The sequence below is a fragment of the Lissotriton vulgaris genome, chromosome 5 (assembly GCF_964263255.1).
Source record: "Lissotriton vulgaris chromosome 5, aLisVul1.2, whole genome shotgun sequence".
Lineage (NCBI taxonomy): Eukaryota > Metazoa > Chordata > Amphibia > Caudata > Salamandridae > Lissotriton > Lissotriton vulgaris.
The window spans coordinates 1,047,229,201-1,047,248,945 of NC_141693.1; the positions used below are offsets into that span (position 1 = coordinate 1,047,229,201).

General features: G+C 47.3%; 1 protein-coding gene across 1 annotated transcript in view; it reads right to left on the minus strand.

The window, feature by feature from the left end:
* Positions 1-19,352, minus strand: part of SEMA4G (semaphorin 4G) — a 698,845-nt gene extending 679,493 nt beyond the window's left edge. The window contains exon 1 of the mRNA XM_086922681.1: positions 19,235-19,352. The gene's annotated coding sequence lies outside the window, so the exon portion shown is untranslated. The remainder of the gene's footprint in view (positions 1-19,234) is intronic.
* Positions 19,353-19,745: the final 393 nt, after the last annotated feature.

Here is a 19,745-nt window from a genome sequence, read left to right on the forward strand (position 1 = left end):
GTCCGTCTCCCTAAGGCCCAGTCTGTGTAGTTTGGAAGGTGTATAGTATATTCAGTGAATAAACTTGAAATGTATAATGCGTACGTTGCAGTTAGATGTAAGGAGCGTGAGTTGTGTACAGCTGTATTGCCAGTCTTGCTCTCCAACTGGTTCACCCAGTGTCCTTTCCCATCGGCCCAGTGCTGCTGCAGGTTTCTCAGCCTGCTCATCTTGGACCGCAGTGTATAAACGTGTTACTAGGTTCTTCCGGGTGGGAGCCGTTAGTAATATTTGTAATGTGTTTAATTGCTCGGGCTCAGTCGGAAAGGTATTGTATATTGCTCTGACTGCCATGCACAGTCTTAAATACGCAAAGTTCTACAGGGGCAGTTGGTGTGCATATAGAGAGGGGTCCATCCAAATAATGAATGTATTATGGGGAAATATTTGTCCCATAGAGGTTAGCTCCATTTCCGTAAGCAACGCTTGCATATTCTTTTCTTGAGTTACAGTGAGTTTGGGGTGTCTCGCCGTGGGCAGCGCTTGTGCGTATACCGGTAATTTGTGTGCTCTGTGTGCTAGCGCGTGCCATGCTCTCCAGGTACACTTGGCCTTGTGTATCTTGTCTCTTGGCGTATACTGAATTGGGTCAGCTAATAGTGCCATCAGTGGCATGGGGGAAATGCTATCTTTTTCCACTGCGATGTGAGGTATGTATGCGTGTGGTATTGTCCAGTAGTGTGCATGTTGTGCTTGTGCACAAAGAAAGTATAAATGGAAGTCTGGCGCCCCAAATCCACCTAAGTGATATAGTTCTGTAAGTACTTTCCAACTGGTCCTAGCCTGTCTACCAGCCCATGTCAGTCTCTGCAGGTGAGAGCGTAGTTTGTCGAAGAAGGCCTTGTTTAGCCATATTGGTATGTTCCAGAACAGGTACAGGAACCCAGGCAATATTATCATTTTCTGAAGGGCTATTCTGTTCGCCATTGAGAAGGGCATTTTTATCCATCTCTCTACCTGTTCCTCTAGTCTCGCCGTTGCCTTTCCATAGTTCTCCATTATGACTAGCTCTGGATCCTGATGAATCCAGACCCCTAGGTATTTAACAGGGTCCGTTCACCACTTCAAGGGGAACTCTAGGTCGGGCTCCAGTGTGTCCGCAGTAAGTGGTACCACAACAGATTTATCCCAGTTTATTCGGAGTCCAGCATATTTCTCATGTTTAAAATATTCTCTAATGAGCGGGTTTAGGTTCCTATTCGGATGTGTGGTGTAGAGAACCATGTCATCAGCGTACAATGCTATTCCAATTGGCCGGAGGTCAAATTGTAGGGCCGAGACGGAGTGTTTCTGGTGGATTTTTCAGGCCAGCAGCTCTAGGATTATAGCAAAAAGCATTGGTGACAGTGGGCAGCCCTGCCTAGCACCACGTGTAATCTCTATGGGGTTAGATGTGGAGCCATTTATCCTGACCCACATCTTGGATGCTGCATATAGTAGGGAAATCCATTTTTAAAAGGGTTCGGGGAATCACATCTTGCGGAGGGTGACAAACATGAAGTACCACTCCATAGAATCAAATGCCTTGGCGGCATCTAAGAGAGCTGCGGCTGCTGGCACATCTGGGTCGAACTGGTGGTAGTGAGAAGATGGTGCGTATATTGTGAGTAGTAGACCATGTTGGCATGAAGCCTGCCTGGTCCGGTAGTACTAGATTACAAAGACGTGGTTGAATTCTATTCGAAATTATTTTAGCTAAGATCTTAGCATCTATATCTATCAGGGACAATGGCCTGTATGATTCACACTCAAATGGGTCTTTACCCGGTTTTGGGAGTGCTATCAAGAGAGCCTCGCTTAGTGTGTTCGGTAATGCGCCTTCTTCATAAGCTTCTTCAAGCATTTCTGCGAAGTGTGGGATCAGTATATCTCGGAATTCTTTGTAGATCTCTCCTGGTATTCCATTAAGCCCTGGAGCTTTATTATTGGGGAGGGAGTTAAAGGCATCTATTATTTCATCCTTAGAGACAGGGAGACAGAAGTACATTCGGTGGGTATCTGACAGCCATGCCACCGCTTTGTCACCTAAATAGTCACTTATGTCTGATGTGGAGGACTTCGCCTGAGCAGTATACAACTGAGTGTAGTATTTGATGTAGCATTCCAGTATGGCTGGGGTGTCGTATACCGGATTGTACTGTTCATCCTGAATCTGCATAATGTACACCATGGTGTGAGTGGGTCAGATTTTATATGACAATGCTCTACAAGTTCTGCCCCCTTCTCCATAATTCCTAGCTGTGTATTTGCGCGATATGTATTTTACCTCATCATCTGCAAATTTGTTATATTTATCAATTTGTTTCCTAATTTCAGCAAGTATCGTGTAGCTTTGGGTTTCCGCAAATTCACACTCCAATCCGATAATGTCAGCCTCAATTCTTTCCAGCTGCCCCTGTATATCTCTTAGTATGCCTGCGTGTTTACTTATGCAGTGTCCCCGTATGGTGACTTTGAAAGCCTCCTAGAGGGTCCTTGTACTCTGGACCGATTCGGTATTTTGTAAAAAAAAGTTTAGTATGGCCTGGCGGAGCGTCTCCCAAAATGCCTGGTCTTGTGACGCCGTCTGTCTTAGTCTCCATGTAAATTGTCTTGGGGTATGCGTCGGGATTTCTAAGTGAATTCGAACTGGAGCATGATCAGATAGTGTCTTGGGTAAGTGTACCACATCAGTAGTCCATGTGGATACATCTTGTGTTACCAACCAGTATTCAAACCTGGACCAAGTAAGGTGTGTTGATGAGAAGTGTTAGGATTCGAGTCCAGTCCCCTTTCTATGACCATGCAATATCCATCACCTGACTTGCCTGATTGGGGGATTTAAGCTGTGTACGCCCCTTCCCTTTTGCTTGGTATCTTTCCTAGGTTTGGGTTCCAGGTCTTGGGTGTCTTCCAGTTTGGTCTAGAGAAGTTTGTGCTTGTTGGCTCATTAGCACTCCTGCTAATTCTTTCCCTTGATCCTTGCCCCTTCCCTCCCCTCCCGTGACTTTTGCATTTGTTTGTTCCTCCCTGTCTTATTCGAGTACCTCGCTGGATACCTGCACCTTCCTGTGTGCATCGTTCGGGACTGTGTTTACTTCTGGGCCGTTGCATAGAATTCGTTGGGGGTTCTGGGGCTCCAGTACCCTCGTTCAGCTACAAGACTTCAAGAAACAACAGATAGCAAAGCTCCGTATTCTGCCGGATTAACGCACAGCTGTGTGTTTGAACTGTGTGTCCAGCTTCCGCATCTTTTGGAGTCGCTCATCATCGTTGGGCCGATTTGGGCGCTTTCGGCTTCTGTGGAACGGAACGGAGCAGAGAAGTTGCTTTGGTGCTCCGCTCCCTTTGTTTGGAGTTCTTTACCTAATTCCCCGTTCTTTGATGATTCATTAATCCTATTACTTGACACAGGGTTTTTTTTCTGTCCTTACTCGACTTTTTCCCCCTCGTGATACTTAGTGAAGGGTTGGGACTATTAGTTAGTTTTACTTTACTGGATCCAACAACAGAGAGCAAGACTTGATGTAGAACGGACCACGACCCCCACAAGACATCTTTTGCATTCCACGCTGGTGCAGACACGTGGAGGGTCCTGCAGAAGTAGAAGTGGTTCCCTTGCCTCTCTTCCTTGTTTTTCTTGTTTCCCTCTCCCACCCTCTCCCGGTGTTCATCTGCTTTCTCATTGTGTGTATTATCCAGTGAGCGGCATATGGGCAGGGGTGGCGGATTGGGCCATACGTCGTTCCTGCAGTGTCGTGGGCTTATTGAGCTGGAATCTAACAGAATACCAAGCCCAAGAACATTTATACACTGCCCGGGCGAGTATGGACGAACTGCTTAACCCCACGGGTGGGGCAGCCAGTCCCCCTACTATGGAGAACCTGATGGGTACTATCACTGCACTGCAAGATCAGGTACGGGACCTGAGTCAGGAACTGGGTGCGGCACAGGCCAGAGAACAGGCACAGGTCAGGGGTCAAGGTCCCGGTTTGCACCCTGCAACTTTCCAGTACGACAGAGGGGCAGGTCAGGGATCAGCTGAGGGGGCTCCTATCGCTGTAACAGTGAATTCACTGGTCCCTGTCCCTTTGGCAGTTCCTGAGAGATTTACAGGGGATAGTGAGAAATTCAGCATATTTATGAATCAGTGCCAATTGCACTTTATGTGTAGACCAAATGCCTTTCCAGATGACTCGGCTAAGGTTGCCTTTACCATCTCATATTTGGCCGGCACAGCGGCCCTGTGGGCTATACCCCTGGTGAACAATGATGATTGGGTATTGTACAATTACCTGGCTTATAGGGATTTGATGCAGGGATTGTTTGCAAAACACGCGTTTATGCAAGCCAGTGATGCCAAATTGTTGAAACTACGGCAGGGCAGACAGGATCTGTTGACGTATATTTCCTCATTTAATCGGCTCGTGTCGGAAACCCAGTGGCCAATGGCATAGAGAACATCTTTGTTTTATCAGGGATTGTGCGAGGATCTTAAAGACATATTATCCCAGGTAGTCGATCCCCCTGCTGATTGTGCTGCATTTATCGACCTAGTGGTCAAATTAAACCATAGGTTGTCAGAAAGACGCGGTGAACGCAACCGTTTTCAGTCCACACGTTGGGGGTTTAGTAGTAGTCCTGACATAAAATCAGTGGTGGAGCACAAAACAGGGCCTGAACCCATGGAGATAGGGGGGACCAGAGGCAGTCTGTCCCCTGAAGAGAAGAAGAGAAGAAAAGAGAAGAACTTGTGTTTGCATTGTGTTCAGGGAGGTCATTATGCAGGGGAGTGCCCTGTGAAGCCCTCAAACACACCATACACCAAGAAAGTGGCGTTCTTACAGCATGCTGATCACCTTTTGGGTGGGGACCAATCCAGGGGGTTGGATGGGACACAGGGGGTGGTAGAACGAGTACCCAGACATTTTATCATCTCTGCATATCTGATGATCTCAACAGTAATAGAGTGCCTGTTTCAGTGCTATTGGATTCCGGTGCTACAGGGAACTTTATTGATATATCACTGGCTGACAAACTGTCGATATCTTGTGTCTATAAAGAACAGCCTGAGCCAGTGCGAGCCATAGATGGGACGGAGCTGACCTCTGGCTCCATTACTCGACGAACAGAACCATTGTGTCTGTTGTGCAAGAACAGACATTCCGAATTCGTATGTTTTGACCTCATAGATGCCCCTTCCTTTGGTCTGGTGTTAGGGGTGCCTTGGCTAGAAAAGCATAACCCCAAGATAGATTCGGTTCGGCGGTTGATGACTTTGGATTCTGCGCATTGTCTGAAGAGCTGTTATCAGGAGGCTACTGATTGGGTGACCCCATTGACATGTGCAGCAAGTGATAATGGATTGGTACCCTCTTGTTATTCCGATTTCAGAGAGGTCTTTGATGAGGGTCAAGCAGAGGGCCTCCCCCCCCATCGCCCGTACGATTGTAAGATCGACCTGGTGCCAGGCGCCTCTTTGCCATTTTATCGGATATATGCGCTGTCTGAACCCTGAGGAGTTGCATCTGAAGGAATATCTAGACGACATGCTGAGAAAAGGGTATATCCGTCCGTCTTGTTCGCCGGTTTCCTCAGCTATATTTTTCATTCCGAAAAAGGAGGGAACATTGCGGGCTTGTGTGGACTATAAGGCACTGAATAAAGCTACAGTGAAGAATAAATATCCACTTCCGCTTATTCCAGTGTTGCTGGATCAGTTGCGCAAAGCCACGGTGTTCACTAAATTGGATTTGCGGGGCGCGTACCATCTAATTCGAGTCCGCCCCGGCGATGAATGGAACACTGCCTTTAAAACAAAATTCAGCCTGTACGAGTATTGCGTGATGCCGTTCGGCTTGTGCAATGCGCTGGCAGCCTTTCAGTTTTTTTATAAATGAGGTGCTCCGAGATTACCTAGATATGAGTGTCATCGTCTATCTAGATGATATACTAATCTACTCGGAGACCAATGAGGAACACCATGAGCATGTTACTCAGGTTTTGCAGAAACTACAGGACCATCATTTATATGCCAAACTTGAGAAGTGTCAGTTCAGTACAGCGAAGGTGGAGTTTTTGGCCTTTGTTATTTCAGCAGGAGGGATCCAGATGAACCCTTGGAAGATTGAGTCCATCGTGACTTGGCCTATACCATCGTCGGCCAAGGACATACAGGTTCTCCTGGGGTTCGCCAACTTTTACAGGTGCTTTATCTCCCATTTCTCCGATGTTGTTGCTCCTATGACTCGGTTGTTGAGGAAGGGGGTTCCTTTTGTTTGGTCTTCTGAGGCACAGAACGCCTTCCAGCAGTTACTTGGGAAATTTACAACAGCACCTGTATTAGTGCATCCTGATCTTGCCCTGCCGTATTTTGTTGAAACGGATGCCTCGATGTGCGCCTTGGGAGGGGTTCTGTCACAAAGGAACAGTGAGACGGGGTTTATGCAACCCATTTCCTTCTTCTCCAAAACTTTATTACCTGCGGAACGGAATTACACCGTGGCCGAAAGGGAGTTGTTGGCCATTAAACTCTCTTTTGAGGAATGGAGGCATTATTTATGGGGTGCGAGGCATCCCCTTACTATTTACACCGACCACAAGAACTTGGAGTTTTTCCGTTCTGTTAGAGCTTTGACACCACGTAAGATGCGGTGGGTTCTTTTTTTTAACGAATATGATTTCGTCATTACTTACCGACCTGCAGCTCAGCAAGCAAAATCAGATGCTCTCTCCCGTATACATGTGGATGCTAGAGAGATAGGGCCGGTAGAGGTGGCACGGACTATGATAGACAGCGACCGCATAGTAGGGATCACATCAATTGATGAGTTTACATCTGCGGTAAAGGCTTGCATGATGCAGGTTGATCTGGCCCCTTGGGTGACACTGCCCCAGGTGAAGATCCAGGATGGGTTTTTATACCATAATGGTCGTTTGTTTGTGCCTCCTGCACTGAGGGAGTCGGTTTTGCAGTGGTGTCACTCGTCTGCCTTGGTGGCACATCCTGGAATACAGAAAACCAAGGAGATGTGTTTGAGGTGGTTTTGGTGGGAAACGCTGGTGCAGGACATTCAGGGTTATGTAGCAGCTTGCCCGGTTTGTGCCACCAGTAAGCCCACACATAGTAAACCATCAGGGCTGCTGCAACCCTTGGAAGTGCTGCAGCTCCCTGGCATACTGTTAGCATGGATTTTGTGACTGACCTTCTGTCTGTTTCTGGGTTCACGGCCATTTTTGTGGTGGTGGATTTGTTTACGAAAATGGTGCATTTTATTCCTTTGCCCAAGATCCATACTGCCAGGGAAATGGCTTTGGTCTTCATGAATTCCGTTGTAAAGATGCATGGGCTGCCGTCAGCTGTAGTTACTGATAGGGGGGCTCAGTTTGTGTCCCACTTCTGGACGGAGCTGTGTTCTGTGCTGAAGGTGGGGATAAGGTGGTCCTCGGCTTATCACCCGCAGTCCGATGGACAGACCGAGTGTACAAACCAAACAATGGAACAATATCCCCGGTGCCTTATATCCTCCCTTTCTTGTGATTGGGTGACTGCTCTCCCTTTAGCAGAGTTTGCATATAAGAACAGCCTGCACTCTGCTTTGGGCATGACTCCCTTCTTTTGTTCTATGGGATATCACCCTAGGGCATTGGCTATCCAACCTACGGGACATGTGCCAGCCATAGATGATGTGTGTATGTCTTTGAATAACATCTGGAGTATCGCACAAGTTAATTTGCAGGAGGGTAAGGCTAGTATGAAAGCACAGGCCGACAAACATAGGGCTCCCGCTCCTTTGTATAAAGTGGGTGGGCGAGGCTGGTTGGCTACATGCAATCTCAGGATACAGGGGTCCCGTAAATTACAGCCAAGGTATGTGGGCCCATTTTCCATAATGAAGATGATTAATCCAGTGGCAGTGAAGCTTGAGCTACCTGATGAGTATAAAGTCCACCCAGTGTTTCACACGTCCTTGTTGAAACCGTATGTGCCATCAGCCCAGGTGTTACTGCTTCCTCCTCCTTTGTTGGTTGATGGTCACGAGGAGTTTGAAGTCCATGCTATATTGGACTCAAGACGGAGGAGGGGTCGCTTGTTTTATCTGGTGGATTGGAAGGGCTATACCCCTGAGGATCGGACTTGGGAACCGGCAGGGGGGGGGTACATGCTCCCAGGTTGGTCAGTCTGTTCCATAAGCAGCATCCCTCTACGCCCCGTCCTGTAGGGAGGGTCGTTGGGGGGAGGTACTGTTAGGATTTGAGTCCAGTCCCCTTTCTATGACCATGCAATATCCATCACCTGACTTGCCTGATTGGGGGATTTAAGCTGTGTACGCCCCTTCCCTTTTGCTTGGTATCTTTCCTAGGCTTGGGTTCCAGGTCTTGGGCGTCTTCCAGTTTGGTCTAGAGAAGTTTGTGCTTGTGGGCTCATTAGCACTCCTGCTAATTCTTTCCCTTGATCCTTGCCCCTTCCCTCCCCTCCCCGTAACTTTTGCATTTGTTTGTTCCTCCCTGTCTTATTCGAGTACCTCGCTGGATACCTGCACCTTCCCGTGTGCATCGTTCGGGACTGTGTTTACTTCTGGGCCGTTGCCTAGAATTCGTTGGTGGTTCTGGGGCTCTAGTACCCTCGTTCGGCTTCAAGACTTCAAGAAACAACGGATAGCAAAGCTCCGTATTCTGCCGGATAAACGCACTGCTGTGTGTTTGAACTGTGTTTCCAGCTTCCGCATCTTTTGGAGTCGCTCATCATCGTTGTGCCGATTTGGGCGCTTTCGGCATCTGTGGAACGGAACGGAGCAGAGAAATTGCTTTGGTGCTCCGCTCCCTTTGTTTGGAGTTCTTTACCTAATTCCCCGTTCTTTGGTGATTCGTAAATCCGATTTCTTGACACAGGGGATTTTTTCTGTCCTTACTCGACTTTTTCCCCCTCGTGATACTTAGTGAAGGGTTGGGACTATTAGTTAGTTTTACTTTCCTGGATCCAACAACAGAGAGCAAGACTTGATGTAGAACGGACCACGACCCCCACAAGACATCTTTTGCATTCCACGCTGGTGCAGACACATGGAGGGTCCTGCAGAAGTAGAAGTGGTTCCCTTGTCTCTCTTCCTTGTTTTTCTTGTTTCCCTCTCCCACCCTCTCCTGGTGTTCATCTGCTTTCTCATTGTGTGTATTATCCAGTGAGCGGCATATGGGCAGGGGTAGCGGATTGGGCCATACGTCGTTCCTGCAGTGTCGTGGGCTTATTGAGCTGGAATCTAACAGGAAGCACGTGCCTTCTCTCCTGTCTGGATGCCTCTGCCTCCATATGTCTACTAAGTCCCAGTCTGTCATCCCTTCCCTTATAACTTTAGCCGACTGCCTACCATATCTAACAAGTCCAGTTGATCTGTCTTGTGTGAGGCCTAGGCAAGTATTAAAATCACCGCCCCAGAGGATAGTGCTGGGTTGGAGATCGTTCATTGCGCCCAGATTTGAGCATAAAAAGAAGGATCGTCGTTATTCGGCCCATATACATTTACAATGGTTAACACCATGCCCCCGAAGCATCCCTGCAATATCGCATTGCGCCCCTGGTCGTCCCGCATGGACTTTATAAGCGTAAATGGTACGGTACGCTTCACCCATATCAGGACTCCCCTAGCGTATGAGCAGTAGGACGATGTCAGCCTGAATGAGGCCCACTTTGCTCCTATTTGTTTCTCTCTAGATTCAGTGAGGTGTGTCTCCTATAGGCAAGCCACATCTATCTTGTGCCAGTCTAGTCTAAGTACGCTAGCACCTTACGTATTTTCTGTGGGTTGTGCAGTCCTCTAACGTTCCAGGAGAGGAACGCCAACGGTCTACGTTGTTTTAAGGTGACAGTCATCTGTTGATTCTCCGTCATCTGTCCAATGCATGTGTCTATGGTGTTTGAAAGTGTCTACTTTGAGTCAGTTTGCTACTACGCCGCTGCTCAGAGTTTTCTGTTTACCCTTTACACCTCCCCCCTACCCCTACACTATCCCCGAACTAGTGGAGACACACCCAATAGCAACAGCCAACATACCCCTAAAAAATAAAGAAGAAATACAAAAGTTGGTGCGATGCACGAGTAGGGGTCAGAGCTGCCCTCCTGTTACTTGCAGCATAAGCCACATGGGTTAACGTCCTTCCATGCATAGTACCACTCCAACACTTAATAATAGTACTGCTCAAGGTTATATGAGAACCGTTCATCCAGCAGCGGGCGCAGGACCGGCTTGTCCAACGCACTCGTGTTATGTGGTACCACAGTGAAATTACAAGGTATGCAAATTGACTGTCAACTTATCGGAAGTAGCGTGTCGAGGATCTTCCTAGGCATTGAAGCTTTGCTGTGCTGACACCCGTTCAATGCACTATTCAGCACAATATTTAGATTTTTTTCAAAGACAACTCCTAAAGCGTTGTTGATTTTTTTTTTTTTAAATGAATAGCTTTTGCTCAGAGGCACTTATTTCCTAGCAAGTGGGGATCCTTCATCGTATTTTGTGTTCGGAACCTCCTGGCTAGCCCTAGTAGTAGTCCCAAATAAGAAAATGTACTGGCACAACATTCTCCCTAAATAGGGCGGATCATCTAACGTTCATTGATTAGTAGCCCGATATCCTTAGGGCCACCCAGGGCTGGACTGGCCGAAGCAGGAATCATGCATTTCCCGGGAGGCTAGAAGGATAGGTGCCAGTTTTGTAGCGGTGTGGGCCGGTTTGGTTACTGGGGGTTGGTTTTGCAGCAGTGTTGTAATATTGTCCCCAAGTAACAAAAGCAGCTTCTCACCCCCGGAGGGCTGGTCTGACAAAATTGCCAAGCACGGACGGCACAGGAAACAGTAGTGGGACAGGGCGGGGAGGTGGTGGGGGGGGGAGTGGACAGACAACGGGATAGGGAAAGTAAAATAATTAAATAAATACAACCACTTACCTTGCGTTCGCCGCATCACCGACTCGGCGATGCAGCCAGTGCAAGGTAAGGTTTTTTTTATTTTTTTAAATTTTACTTTCCTGTGCCCTGCCCGCCCGGTCCCACCCCACCGCTGATACTTGTGCGGGTCGTGCCTGAAAATTGCCAGGGCTGCTTTGGTTCTCCAGTCCAACCCGGGGCCATCAGTCATTGGTTTCTACCAGCGGAGCCAACTGTTGCTCTCCCATGGAAATATTGTGCTTTCCCTGACTCTAAGCAGAGCAACTACACGTGTAGGGACTCAGTGCACACCAGTGACATCTAAATAAGGCCAGCAGTGTTTTATGGTCTAAGCATTCCTATCTGTAGGCACTTCAGTGCCTCCTCAGCACTAGTAACCACTATACAGCTGACAGCGCAAAGCATGCGGCCCATAGTCCCATACTATGACAATAAACAATTTCCTAAGCCTAATCATTGTGAGCGCGGAAGCATGCTCCCTGTTGAAACTACCTTGAGATCGAGGGGCTTGTCGGATTAATAATGTGCCGATTGTTCACTCGCAGAAAGCCTGTTGGAATTAGGATGCGCATTTTCATCTTTACACTGACAGATCTGCACAGCTTTTCTCCGGAGCACTCACCCGACAAATGAGAAAGGCAGAGTCTGTCATCGCGTGCGCCGGTGGACGACGTACGTGTAACGTAATACGTTGCAGGGTAACGGGGGGCTCGCTCGTGCAAAACCTGGCGCTTTAATTGCTTGAGGTTTGATTAGTCTGAAATGGGATGGAGCTCAGTCTTTCTTCTCAAGACATATGGAATAGTTTGACAGGAGTGGAGGATGATAAGATGTGTACTACTGTATTTGTTCAGTGGCCTAATGCAAAGAGTTAGGGCCCAATTCTACAGAATGTGACGAGGGGCCCCGAGTTTTCCATATGTCACACATATTTATTGCCTTGAGCTGAATGGGCCCTCTGACCCTCTGCGCCCTTGCTTTTGTTGCAATATCTGCACAATCGTGAATGTTACCTTTCTTGTCTTTTTCAGTGGCCACGGGCATCCTAATGCAAGCTTCGCTGACGCACATCACATGCAGCAGCAGTCTAGATTTCACTCGCACACACAGTACAAGGAAGGACTGTATGGGCAGGAAATGCAAGCTTCCTTGCACACACAATAGGTAAATCCCATATGCAACACGTGAACCAGGCACATGTCCCAAGCATCTTTGCTTAGAAACGCTAAGTAAATATATTTCCTTAGACTGCAAATGCTCAGTAGTTCAAAGAGTGAGTACGTTTAGATGCTAAACAAATATGATTCGCACCATTATCTCTCCTCAGTGTGAGCCTTGTGGTAGGAGAGCCAATGAGGGCGTTTAGATGGTGCTCCAAGGGTCTCAAGATGCACAGTTCCAGATCCTCACACTGCTCAATGCTCAGCACACCAGCATGGAACTGGTCATACTGATTAGAATGCTGGTCCACAGTGTTCTGTGAAAGGAGGCCTAAAATGCCCACCGCAGCTTTTCAGCAGGGTGATGCATTTCAGGGCTCCAGCCAAAATGGCTGCCCTGTGTCGCACTAGCAGTGTAATTGAAAATGCAGAGTCTGTAATGAAGCTGATCAGCATGCAGGATGGAAAGATAATGGGAAGTGGGATGCAGAAGCAGCAATAAAAAGCATCGTCAAGACCAAATGAGTGGCACTCTTTGGCTAATTGGGGCTCATGCCTAACTGTCCATAAAAATGTAGGAGAAACGAAGGGTTTGGAGACTGGCTCAACCAAGCAGTAAAGTGATGATTTTATGATAGACAACCGCTGAGAGTAGATGAAGTCTGTCTACTCTTGCCACTGAGTGAAGGTTATTTTTCGAGGATGTGGGCATGGGTGCAGAGCCCACTGTTATATATCACACTGGCACACTCAGCTTTCCTCATAAAAAGCAACAAGCTGGCTATGTCAGGGGGCACAAGGACAGATACCCAACACCAAGAGGAACAAGAAGTTTTTCCTTTCAATACCAATGTGCTTATAATCTCTGTATTAAGTGACATGCTCGATTCCTCGGATGAGGGCTGTCCTTGTTTTCTCATCTACTGTGGTGGTTCTTGACACTGTAGACTATGACACTCTCTGAGGTACTCTTAAAAGCAGGATGTGTTTCAATGGAATGAAACTGAAATTGTAATTATACCATACAGTTTGCACTTAGCAAATAAAGGTACACAATACCTCTTTAATTCTACCACAGTGTTCCATACTGGCAACAATTGCGGATCTTCTTAAAAAAGATCTTGACCTATCCTTTCAACAGTATACTGATGACACTCAATTTCACCTTAAACTGGCCTTCACTGAATCTACCTGCTTGATCAAACCTGTTCTGCAAGTCACAGAAAAGAGCACGGGGCAGAAATACTTAAATTACTCATAGCCTGAATTTCTGTTACTTCCCCAAAGCTACCTGTAAAAGCAAGAGTTTGTGGCTTGAAATTATTATTATTATTAATTTATATAGTGCTGATTCACCCCTAGGGGTATCTCTGTGCTAAGGACGGAGTGCTATAGCCAATTCCGTGGGGATCCGTGGGGATTAGAAGAGATGAGTTTTCAGAAGCTTCCTGAACTGAGAAAGGTTCTGGCAGTTGCGAAGCGGAAGGGACAGCTCATTCTAGTAAGCAGGGACAAGGTGTGAAAAAGCTTTGCCACCACTGCGCGCTTTTTTAATTCTAGGGGTGCAGAGGAGGAGCTTGGAGCCTGATCTAAGAGGTCGTGAGGGGGTATACTTGATAAGTTTAGCAGATAGATAGAAAGGCCCCTGTTCATTAAGGGCTTTAAAAACAGTGCAGCCTATCTTACATTTCACCCGCTTTCTCACAGGGAGCCAGTGAAGTTTTTTGGGGAGGGGAATTGGAAGCCGTTCTAGGTGGGACATTTGCTACCAGACGGGCAGACGTATTCTGCACAAATTGTAGCTCGTTTAAGGAGGCGTCGTTGGCCAATGCTAACAATGTGTTACAATAGTCCAGTCTACTTAGTACCAGAACTTGCATCAATGTTTTTCTGATAGAGAAGGTAACAGGAGAAAGATCCTTCTAAGTAAACTGAGTGTGTAGAAACAGGTGCCAGCAGTAATATTGGCGTGAGCGTCAAAAGTAAGGTTCTGGTCATTCCTAATTCCTACATTTTTGACCACTTCCTTAGGGGACGGGGCATTGCCTAGCTCTTCTGGCCACCATCTGGGGGTCCAGCTTATGGCTGCTCCTCCAAACAACATGATCTCCGATTTTTCAGTGTTCAATTGGAGGAAGTTAGTCCTAATCCAGGCAGCAATAGTCTTCATGCCTTCAGAAAAGATGAGTTGTATATCAGGACTGTTCTCATCAAAGTTGAGGAGGAGTTTGGTGTTGTCCAGGTATGAGATGGGATTGAACTCTAAATTCCTCATAAGTTTAGCCAAGGGGTAACATAGATGTTAAAAAGTGTGGGGCTCAAACAAGAGCCCTGCGGTACCCCCTTGATAACTTTGGTGCTTTTTGATCTGAAGGTCCCCAGAGTGACGGTCTGGGTTCTAGCAGTAATAAAGTCCCTCATCCAAATCAGTGCAAGCCCCTGTACTCCAATGTCTTGAAGTCTCTCCAGTAGGATCTAGTGCAAGATGGTGTCAAATGCTACCGACAGGTCAGGCAGCACCAAAAGTGCTGCTTGACTTGTCCAGGGCCATTCTGATGTTATCAGTTACCTCAATTAAAGCGGATTCTGTACTGTGCTTGGCCGGAAGCATGACTTCGTGACATCAAAACAGTGAGAGATTTCGATGAAGTCAGACAGATGTCTGTTGATGTGTTTTTCAATAAGCTTGCTGTGCAGGGGAAGCAAAGATATGGGACGGTAATTTGAAAGCTTAGTTGTGGAGATCTTGGGGTTTTTACGAATAGGAACAACTTGAGCAGCTTTCCATTCTAGGGGGAGGCTGCCTTTTTTTTATTATTATTAAATGGAATTTGTAGAGCGCGCTGACACCATGGGTTTCCTGCCGCTATGGGACATCGAATTCCGGAACTGAGGTTTAGTGCAGGGTTAGCAGGGTGGGGGAAAAAGAAAAGTATTTAGCAACTTCCTAAAATGAAGGAGGGAGCTGCTTGATTTGATGTTCAAGGGGAGGGAGTTCCAGAATTTCGGAGCCAAAAAGGCAAACCTTCGTCCACCAAATTTGTAAGTTCTGGTTTTGGGTGTGATAAGTGATTTAAGATGGGTAGAGCGAAGGTTGCGGTTTGGACAGTAGGGAGTGATAAGGGAGATCAGGAAGGCAGGACTGGGGCAGTTGAGGGCTTTGTACGTGAGACAGCCCAACTTGAAGGCCACCCTTTGTTCAATTGGTAGCCAGTGAAGTTTGTACATCATGGGTTTGGCAGATTGCCATTTCGGAGATTTAAAGATGATCCGGGCTGCCTGGTTTTGGACCACCTGAAGGCGGTGGAGGAGGGTTTTGGGAAGTCTGTGATAAATGCTGTTGGAAAAGTCCAAACGGGAGAGCACGAGAGAGATGATAACCTGAGTCAAGGCAGCTGTGGGAAGCAGGTGGCTGACCTTCCGGATCTTTCTGAGCTGAAAGGAGCAGGATGAGATCACGGAGCCGATATGAGGTCGGAGGGAGAGTTCGGCGTCAATAATTACGCCAAGGCTTTTTACAGAGGTGGAAGGGGTCGGCGGGGGGCCCAGTTTGGAAGGCCAGAACTGGGTTCCCCAGGAGGAGAGGCTGGAGCCCGGGAGGAGGAGCTCAGTTTTCCCGGGGTTTAGCTTCAATTGGTTGGAATTCATCCAATCTTGGATATGGAGCATGGCAGAGTGAAAGTTGTCTATTGCATTGGGGGAGTTGAGTGGAAAAATGATCTGTAAATCGTCGGCATAGTTAAAAACTGTAATGTCCCAGTTACGGAGTGAATGGAGTAGGGGCCGGAGGTACAGGTTGAACAGGAAAGGTGACAGGGAGGAGCCCTGGGGGACTCCACAGGTAGTGGGGGTCTTGGGTGCTGTGTAGGGGCCCAGGCGGACGGCTTGGGATCTGTCAGACAGGAAAGACCGGATCCAGCTGAGAGCGGAGTCCTGGATGCCAGCCTGTTCGACACGGTTGAGCAAGATGTTGTGGTCAACCGTGTCGAACGCGGCCGAGAGGTCCAGGAGGATGAGAGCCTGGGGGTTTCCTGAGTCGGCATTTCTCCTCAGCGTGTCGAGGACAGCTAGGATGACGGCTTCAGTGGAGAATGGGGGCCTGCAGCCGGCCTGATTAGGCTCCAGATAGCAGGAGGACTCAATGAAATTGGAGAGGCATCTAGTGACATGTGCTTCGAGGAGTTTTGAAAAGTAAGGCAGAAGCGATATGGGGCGAATATTGGAGAGTTCCGCTGGGTCCGCGCCTGGTTTTTTTAGTAGCGGGACAAGGATGGCTTCTTTGAAAGATCTCAGGACAGTGCCTGTGCTGAGTGAGCTGTTCAAGAGGGGTAGAATACATTCAGGTAAGGAGTGACATACTCTTCGCAGGACTGAGCGTGGTCAGCCGTCGTTCGGGGAACCTGGTTTTATCCGGGATGCGAGCTGTACTAGGGAGATAGGATTGATGGGGGGGAATTCGGTGAAAACCGAAGGGTTATTAGGAGGAGTTTCCGGGGTGGTGATCTGAGGGACGGTGGAGATCGATGCCTTAATTTTATTGATTTTTTCGACGAAAAAGAGGTTCAGGGCGTCACAAGTTTCTTGGGTGGGAGTCTGGCCTGGGAGGGTTCTATCGTCAGATGTCAGTTCATTCATAATTTTGAAAATTTCTTTGGATTTGTTGTCCGAGGAGGAGATTCTGTCCGAGAAATGAGTAGATTTGGCAGAAACTATGGCAGTTTTATAGTCTCTGTGAGCTGAGATGTATTGTGATCTAGCTAGTTCGGAGTAGTTGCGTCTCCATGCCCTTTCTGATTGACGTACCTTCAATTTCAGTCTTTTGAGGTCATCCGAGAACCATCTGTGGGAGTTTTGATGTCTGGTCGGGGGAAATTTAATAAGGGGGGCGAATTTGTCACTGGCTGACTGCAGCCAGAGGGAGATGTCATTTTCTAATTTATCCACGTTAGTACATGGGACAGGGGCAGGGCGGGTGTCTGACAGGTTCGCGAGAAATCCTTCAGCGTCATAAGCATTCCATTTGCGGGATAGACCTCTGGCCATCAGTGGGATGGGGGACTTGCCTCTGATCGTGAGAGTGGTGTCTATTAAATGGTGGTCTGACCAAGTACAGGGTGAGACGGAAGGGGGGGAAAGAATAAGGTTTTGGGTCCATATTTGGTCTAAAATGCGGCCCTTGATATGTGTGGGCAAAGTAATTTGTTGGGACAGGTTGAGACTGGTGAGGGCCTCAAAGACCTCCGAGGCGTGGGGCCCGGCATTGATGTCATTAAACCAGTAATTAAGGTCGCCGAAGAGGGCGAATCTAGGATGGGAAGTGAGGAGGTTAATCAACTGATCAGACAGAATGGCCGCGAAAGTTGGCATCGGTTGAGGGGGGCGGTAAAGAAGAAGGAAAGTTAAGGCCCCGCTATCCGTGTTTAAGCTGAAGATGAGATTGTCAACTCCCGGGAGGGAGATGGATGAAGTGGAGGTGGAGTTCAGGTGTTTGGCGACTATGGCCGCTACCCCACCCCCAGGGCGGTTTCCTGGCCGATCGGCGCGGAGGATGTAGCAGTCTGCCTGTACTCAAAAAGCTATTAAGAATGTAACAGATGGGTGTGGCTAACTGTGCGGAATATCTTGATGAGATTTTAGCTGTGATGATATCAACGGGAGAACCAGATTTAGTTTTGGTAAGAAGGGATTCAACCTCTACCAGAGTGAGAGTTGGAAAGCAGTGGAGCTGCGAGGCATGGGGGGGGGGATATCCTGCTGTAGAGTGGGGAGAAGTTATGTTGCACAAGATAATTTCCTCATAGATGTCTTCAATTTTTTGGGTGAAAAAGGAAGCTATATTGTCGCACAGTAGCTGTGATGGAGATTCCGCAGTTTTGCAGACTCTGGGATTCGTGTAGGATTTTAGGATATGGAAAAGAGTTTTAGAGTTGTTCCCAGCTTGCTCCAGTTGAAGAGTGATGTGTATCTTGTGGGCGGATTTTATATTTTTATGGTAGGAGGATAGTGCAGCTTTATATCTCTCTTTATCTTGCCCCCTGGGAGAGTGTCGCCATATCTGCTCTAGTTTAAATTATTAACAATGCTGGCATTACTCAAAAAGTTTCCATCACTGCCAAATTCCAAGGATCCTTCTTTGGCGAAAACCTTCTTCTCAAGAAGCATATTTAAACCATGGCTAACCTTTCAAGATTTTAACTTCACAAACTCAAACACTTAAACCATATACTCATCCGCAGAATCAGAGCGGGTGGAAGAGCCTTCTCCCACGTCGCAGCCAAGGCCTGGAAAAAGCTCCAAGTCAACATCAGACACTCCCCTACTCTGCACGCCTTCGGGAAGAGCCTCAAGATCTGGCTTTTCAGCTGACACGGAGCTGCACCCCTCCCCCCCCACCCAAGCGCCTTGAGTAGCGCACTTTAAAATTCCCTGATTGATTGATTTATCCTTAAACCTTGAAAATAACAGCAGTGAATCTGATAACTTCTTGCCTGAACCACACCACAGCTCCTCTGCTCACTACTCTCCCCAAAACCAGACTAGCTTTACTCAGAGCTGTGCCAAATCAGGCTATGAGATTTGTGACGCGTGCCCAAAGCCATGAACATGCAACCCTGCTCTCACTTTCTTCAAATCACAACACATTGATTTGTATATGACCTATGAGAACTGCATGCCTTGCCTTCAACGCTCAACATCTCAACACTCGCCTACATCTGACTCATAAATTATCCAAATCAGGAGAGTCACAAGACCTGAGATTCAACTATTTTCTCTTTTTACCCGACAGTTCAAGAAGTGTGCCATGCACAGAGCCTCCCTTTTCAGGCACATTTCTGAAAGTGTCAAATGCTCTTTTTGTAGTTTGCAGTACCCATTACTGTTTTCAAACACCTCCTGAAACATACTAACTGAGAAACATTTTCATGTGACTGCAAACTATTTCACCCAGTGCTTCTTTTTCTCCTGGTATTGCACAGCTCTGAAATTGTTTCATTAGTTTCCTCATTATTACTATCATTATATTATTTTGTACAGCGTCAGAGTGCTGGGTGGGTGGAGCTCTAGAAATAGAAAACAACAGTAAATAAATCAATAAATACCTCAGGCTTACATACCACGTTTAGTGTAAGGCTGCCATTCCTTGCATTACAGCTGCTACACTTTCCCTGAGTTGTTTCCCTTCCTCTTTTCGTGTGTGCTGGTGGCTTGTCCCTTGCATCATGCGCTCTGCCTAATAATGCTGACTAAACCTTACAGACATCAAAGCCTCGCGCTCCTGACCTGGAGTGCTTTTAGCCTATTAGCTCCCGTGACCAGAACTTGTTGTTTCTGTTACTCATTGCAACACAAGTGAACTCCTCCCTGTTTGCACAGCAGTCACCTGACTTGTGACCTTAGCAGGAAGCAAGTTATAAGTAATCAATTTAAGTTGTAAGCACAGACTGTTTCCAGGCAATGAAACCTTCAGATGAGTTAGACTTCTTGTAAAGCTTTATTACAAAGTCAGGTTAGACATCCAACAAGTTTTGGGAAACATTTTTTGAGGCAAACGTTGTGCAATTTTTCAGGGATGTCTTAGCTCCATCACAGAGCTAATAAAACTCTTTTGTAATACAGAGCACAGCC